Source organism: Acomys russatus, chromosome 5 (assembly GCF_903995435.1).
Source record: "Acomys russatus chromosome 5, mAcoRus1.1, whole genome shotgun sequence".
NCBI classification, from domain to species: Eukaryota; Metazoa; Chordata; class Mammalia; order Rodentia; family Muridae; genus Acomys; species Acomys russatus.
The window spans coordinates 42,926,102-42,933,190 of record NC_067141.1 but is presented as its reverse complement, the minus strand read 5'-3'; positions in this window follow the sequence as shown (position 1 = coordinate 42,933,190).

Genomic DNA, 7,089 nt, shown 5'->3' with positions numbered 1-7,089 from the left:
GACTGCAAACCCGTCCGAGTGGCGGGGAAAGACAACTGCGAGACAGGCGCACGTCCTAGACAGCCTCTCCGCCGAATGGATGCCCCAGGGCATCAGCCGAGTACGCGGAGGCCGGGGGCCAGGGCCGAGCGGGGCGCCGCGCCTAGGAGACACTTCTTCCCGCGTCCGCCGACGGCCGCCGAGCCCCTGGTCCTGCCGCGCCGCGCCGCTCCGGCATTCTCCAGCTCAGTAACAATTTCGCAGAATCCCATCACGTCACAATCCAGGCCCCCTCCAATTGGCCAGTGGGGAGGGTGATTCAACTCTGTTTACTTTCTCCCCCTGCCAGTCAGAAGGGCCCTTCGGTGGAGAGGTGCGTCTAGAACTACGGCGCGCGGCCAATCCGACCGTTCCGTTTCGCCGCCGCGTGCTGCCCCTCCAGCCCCGAGTGCTGACATTTAAAAGGGAAATTGCTCCAAGCCGGGCAACCAGCGGCTGCGCATCCCCGCAGATGCCGCCCAGGCCGCGCGCGCGCCTACGCCTCCCAGCCCACGTGCCAGCTGGCGTGGCTTAGGGACGCATCTCCCCTAGGCAATTACACCGGTGCCTAGGGACGAAACAGAACTTCAGCGTTGGGTTCCCAGCCCTCAAACAGTTAAGTGACTTCCTTCAAACGCTACAGTCCCAGCAACCAGCCTTCCAATCAAAAGTAAGTTGGTTGATGTCACTGGCATTGGCTCAGCCAATCAGAAGGGCGTTCCGAAAGCAAGCGCTCGACACTTGTAAACCTGCCTAGCTGTAGTGAAACTGGACAGTTCTTTACATATTGTGTTGCTGATGGTAAACCCTGATATATAGATGGGAGGACGGGGTGATTAAAAAAAGGCAGCGTGAATCTGTAATTTTAAACAATCTCTCAATATAGTAGGCCGCGTAGTCCAAGGACAAACTCAAAGGAGACCGCATCAATTCGTTCTTGTTTGGAATACAGCACCTTGGAGGTGCTTAAAAGTTCTTCCACCTCACACATTAACTATGAGAAATTCACCTAAAAATCACATCTAACAAATGATCGTGTTCCTTATTCAATAGTCTTGCACAGAAGCACCACCATCTTGGTATTTTGCTATACCTCAAGGTTTCTATCCCCGGTGCCATTTATTCTAAGTTAACTGTTTTGAAGCTATCTTAACCCATAAATGCAGACCCACCAACAAAACCCCTCTTTTTGCATAACTCTTAAAATCCCAATGCTCCCAACTGCTCCCAATTCCTGCGGGGCACATTTCCTTCCCTTTGCTTTACAGAAGTGGAGAACAAGGCTCTATCTTATCAGGGAGATAATAACGGCAGAACTCAATAGAAACCACAGGGTCCTGCTTCCTGACTCCCGAGTTAGAAGAACCACCTCCACCCCCAACCCCACCCCTGTGAAATATTAACTGCATTAAGTAGATTCTTAAGAACTGGAACCAGCCAGAGATCCCTAACAACAGAATCTTGTGGCATGGCATTACTTGGTCAACAATTAGTGTGGGCTTGGGAGTCTGATTAACTCAATGTGTTTTTCCCTGTGATGAATACTGGGGTTGTTTCCCATCTTGATAGCTGAGCAAAGAATCCAGGGCCACAGTATCCCTAGCAGGGGCATACTTTCAGCACTGCTGATTAAAAACTCCATCCACTTATCCTGAGTATGAAAGGCTCTTGTTTATGTGGGATGCTAACTCCGCAGTATCTAACCCTGACCCCCACTAGTGATTAACCTTTAAGGTTTTGGATGCTTCCACAAGGTCTTTGGGATCTCAAAAGCACCCTTCCAGTTTACAGGTAAATAAATTATTTAGACTTTTAAAGTTATGCAGGAAAGACACCACACAAGGTTATTTCCTGGGAAAAGAACATGTAGACAGAAGGCACTGACCCATGGAGAATTAGTACCATCATCACATCAGTATCCAGCCTCCTGGGATCACCAGAGGACTTGCTCTGTGCCGGCCCAAAGACCCATGAGCACCTTTATAACAACTATGTGAGGTAAGTATAAGGATAGCATAGGATGGAACAGAGAAGCCATCTTGGAAATCTTGCCCTTTTTTTGGTTTTTGTGTTTTTATTTTTTTATTTTTGGTTTTTTCGAGACAGGGTTTCCCTATGCACCCCTGGCTGCTCTGGACTCACTTTGTAGACCAGGCTGGCCTCGAACTCACAGTGATCCACCTGCCTCTGCCTCCCAAGTGCTGGGATTAAAGGCATGCGCCACCACGCCCGGCTGGAAATCTTGCGTTCTAATAACCTTAATTTCAGGAAATAATTCACTGGAGTTGGCCATGACACTGCAAACCTGAAGTCCCACCATTTAGGAGGCTGAGGCAGAAGGATGGAGCATTTGAGGAGGCCAGCCTGGGCATAGCCTAGGCTACAGAGGAAGATCTTGTCTCCAAAAAAAAGAGAAAGAGATGAAGGAAAGGGAAGTAAGTGAAGGCGGGATGGAAAGATTGATTCTGCCTAATTTGTGACCCTGTCTTTCTGTAATAAAGTCTGTATGTCTCTGAGACACTGGATTCTCTAGAATTTGTACCTCTGCCGGCCTCTGTAGGGCATAGCACAGATAACCAGTGGGGTCAGTGCCTGGGTCTCATGATCAAGGCTTGTATTTCCACTGGCATTAGTTACACTCATGAAAACGTCTCCTCGGGTCTAGGTCTGAGTGCTTACCAGGAACGTTAAGACTAACATCAGCATTATTCTTGGGGGAGGGGGAGAGAAAGGCCTGTATCTTTCCTTAGAGATTATGATTCTCAATTTGAATACAGTAATCTCAGGGTTTTAAAAATATATATATAGATGCTAGCTTCCCTTCCTGCTGCCTTCCTTTTAGTGCCCTTTAATTTCAGGTGTTTTGGACTGACACCCTGGAGTCGGTTCTAAAGACCAATAAGGCAGATTTCATCTGTGTGGATTTCTCTTACAGATTTATAAACACAATAGCTACTTAGAGAATCTTCGGCAATTCCTGCATTGTACACTATGCCCCTCTTCCACGGCCATTCATGCTCAGCTGTTTATGTTCTTGGCAGTGAGGTAGGCATGAGGGACTACAGAAATACGAACACAGGGCATTCTGTCCTGTGTAAGATTTTAAAAACTATGTCTGTGTTTGGTAGCATAAGAAGTGATAATTCCTACATCATGATTTTTTTCCCCCTTGTCTTTCTTTCATTCTCTTTGTTTGATTGGTTGGTTGGTTTTTGGTTTTTCAAGACAGGGTTTCACTGTGTAGCCCTGGCTCTCCTGGAACTCTCTTTGTAGAACAAGCTAGCCTTGAACTCAGAGGTCTGCCTGCCTCTGCCTCCCAAGGTATTAAAGGTATGCACCACCATGCCGGACTTCCTCGTATTTTCCAATTGTATTCTCCTCGCTGTGTTGGAATGTACTACAATGGTTTTATGATTAAAACCAGGTTATGCTATTTAGCCAGACTGTGGTTGTCTCAGTTAAAATTTGGCACTATATCCTGTTAACATTATGCCACATAAAATATGTGGTCTGCCTTCCCAAGTTAGTCTTTATACATTTTTACTCCAAATATTCCCATCCACGAGAGAATTCACAGGTTGTAACTGGTTCTAGTTCATACTGTTTCCCTTTCCACGTTCTCCCTAAGCCTGTGCTTTATTATCCAACTCCTCATGTCTGTGAGATATGAGCCTGTAGCTGAAACAATGAACCTTGTTTACAGGCGTCCTGATATAATTGTCATTGTGTGATCCACTACACGGTAGTACCTGAAAGGTATAGGCCTCTTGGGCCTAAAATGAGATCTGTGACCTCATCCCACCTCTCTGAGCCGTTTCTTTATCTGTGGCCTGATAAGATTAGATTAACACAGTTCCTAGAGGATGGGCTGGGCTGTGGAATGGCACACATGTAATACCAGTACCTGGGAGGAAGAGGAACGGAGATTATGGGCTACAAGAGGCTGTCTCAAACAAAAATGGGGGCATCACTAAAGTTTGCTCTCTCAGAACACTGCTTTATCTGCTTACATCATCTTGCAGTGAAAGTTTCAGAATCTTAAAGCCAGTTTTTAATGAGAATATGGTTCCCCCCCCAAAAAAATTATCTCATTTACAAACAAGGTCTAGGCTAGCCTTTATCTCTAGATTTTCCTGCCTCCACCTCCCAAACGCTAGACTTAACATACCCCTTTTCCTAATTTCATCTCCACCCTCTTCTTCCTCTTTTTTTTTTTTTTTTTTTTTTTTTTTTTTTTTTGTGGTTTTCACCCTCTTCTTAAACTGTAGGAAGTGTATTTTCAGGCTAATGTTGCTGATTCTTGGGCCCCTCCACTGCAGATATACTTAGACTGAGCCCAAAGCAAGGCTGCTCCATCTTGTTGGGTGGGGCTAATCACCAGACACTGTTTAAAATGCAGCCAGCCGAGTTTCCACCGTGCTCTAGGCCCTAAAAAGTTCAGCCTAATGTCACGTGCTGTAGATGCAGGTTTCTGCCGATTCTGGCTTTTCTGTGTTTTCCTGCTGAGAGGCGTGGACAGTGCCTGGACAGAGTTGCCAGCCTCCAGGCGGGAAGGAAGAAGAACAGATGGCCCGCTGGGGGCCGGGGATCACGTGTCAGACCTCACACAGGGGTGGCTACACACCTCTCCCTGATCCTGGCCTGGGCTCTGCAGCTTTAGCGATCCCACTCAAAGCCTATAAAGAACCTAGCAGGGGAAAGCTATGTTCGTTTTGCTGAAAGCACAATTAGGGGAGGTGCTGGGCTTAGAAAGAGCATAGACTGAAGGGGTAGACTCTCCACTATAGTGATGTCCCTGGATTTGAAACGCAATCCGATAAAGCCGGATCTGGTGAAACCATGTGGCCAGGTCGAGTTAACACCCAGTGTCTGGAGGGGGCGGGGAGCTCCGGCAAGCGCGGAAACTTACACGACGCCCTACTTTACTCTCGCTCTACTAAGCAGCGTACTGCAAAACTCCAGGCCTCTCCATTGCAGAGCGGAAAGGCCATCCGTTCATACATATGCAGGAGGACAAGTTTAGCCCGCAGCCCCAGTGCTCAGAAGCAGCCCCGCGTGGCGCTCGGGGGCGGGTGCTCGGCTCCGGCCGCAGAGTGGCGGGAGGTTCAGCCACTTGCGCGCAGAGCGTCTGAACCTGGCATCGCCCTTTTAAAAAGTCTTCCGCAGGCAGCCGCCGCCGCCGCCGCAGCAGCAGCAGCCGGAGGAGGCAAGTTCATCTGAGGACAGTCCCAGTTCTCAGAAATCCCTTCCCTGCTGGAACATCAAGCTCCCTTTGCTGCAGTTGAACAAACTGCCCTAGATTGGGCGACGAGAAACCCGCCCCAAACTCGTGCAAGGAGCTCCGGGCGCCTGTGCCCACGTGAGCTAACCTTGAAATTAGCCCCCACACCTGAGTTGGTGGTGGAGCGACTAGAGTGGGTTGCTGGCCACTGGGTTTGCACCCTCCACGTGTGCGCAATGCCCTGTTTCGTAACTCTAGCGAGATTTTTTTAATCTCTGGGGTATTATGGGTGTGAGGTGTGCTGAGAAGGCAGGCCACTTTCCACCCCCACATCCTCGAAGATCAGGAAAACCTGCCCTGCGGTCCCCCTGGGAACACTGCAGAGTAGGGTGTCGCGATGACATCAGCTTCTAAACATAGTCTGCACCGCACCCCAACTCTGGGCGCTGCGAGCAAGGCGCGGGGGTGGGAAGGAAAGAGAGGGGGGTGGCTGGTGCTGCTGTCCCCGGGCGGGGCGGGGCGGGCTGGCCCGCCAGCCTGTGCGGGTGGAGATGACTTTGCAGGAATTGTGCTCTAGGCGACTGTAGGCACGTCTTTCCCGCGATGACCCCGCCACGTGGCTAAAAAACATTAATGTCGTTCCGTGCCCTCCCCAGCCTACAAAAGCCAACGCACACACAAGCAGCCTTTCGACCCGGCGTGTCTTTCATTTTTATAAGTCAACCCAGGCACCCGGGTTCGATCCAGTGCTGACGCCCCCTTTTGGTTCTGCCTCGGGGCTAAACCTGCGTTGGGGTCGGCGAGGCCCTCTGGGTGAGTCAGAAGGGCCGTGTTTCCTGTGGTTGTTGTGGAACAGTTTGTCCTTTTTACCCCCCCCCCCACCGGTCTCCACCCCCTTGGTAAATATAGCGCTCACGTTTCATCATCTCTTTGTCCAACGAGCGCCAGACACCCCGGCCCGCGGCCCACGCCGCCTCCCTCCTCCTCCAGGCTCGGTTACCTCGCTTAACCCCGCGCACTGGCGGCAGCAGCAGCCGCCCCTCAACCCCGCCGCCGCTCCATGTCGCTTCCAACCGCAGGACACTCACGCCCTCTCTCATCGCCTCCCCTGCTTCCAAGTCCCCCTCCCCAAAGACCCTGGTCCCACCCATTCGTCCGATGTCCCCTAGATGATGAGGGGTAGACACACCGTTTTCCCAGCCCCCGCCCCGGAGACACCCAGGCCCTGGCCGGTTGCTGGGTCCTCCGCCCCCTCTCGTCGCAAGTTTCAAGTCCCAGGGATGATGCCACATTCTCCTCCGGAGCACAGGTGACAGGCGGCTGAGACAGCTCTGATTCACCGACAGTTGCTTGTACTTAGGGGTGGGTGCTTGGCGAACTGTCTTCCTCCCACCTCCTGCCACCCATACCCCAGTAGGGACGTGGGCTGCAGGGTCGGGAAGGCGAGGTGAGTGGATGACAGGCAAAAAGTGTGTGCTTGTTCTTCGCTCTCCCTCCCACAGTTTCATTTCCACACATACAGCCACCCACCGGGACCGGAGGCGGCTGGTGTTCTCTGAACACTGGGAACTGGCTCTCTCCGTGGTCTCCTGTTTACTTCCCTCCTCCCTCTCCCTCCCCTCACCCATCACCGGGGCTGCCTCCCTCCTGCCTAGAGCAGTTGGGAAACCTGCCGCAAAATACTGCAGTCATGGGACTTTCCTGCACCCATGTGCCCCGAGTTTGCCCTGTTCTACCCTGTCCTGCCCTGCCCTGTGACCGCTTAGGGCGCGTCTTCGTCCAGGAAAGGAAGGCGCTTGAGGTTCTTAATCCAGCAGGGCGTCAGCCTTCTCTGTCGTTCTTTTACCCTC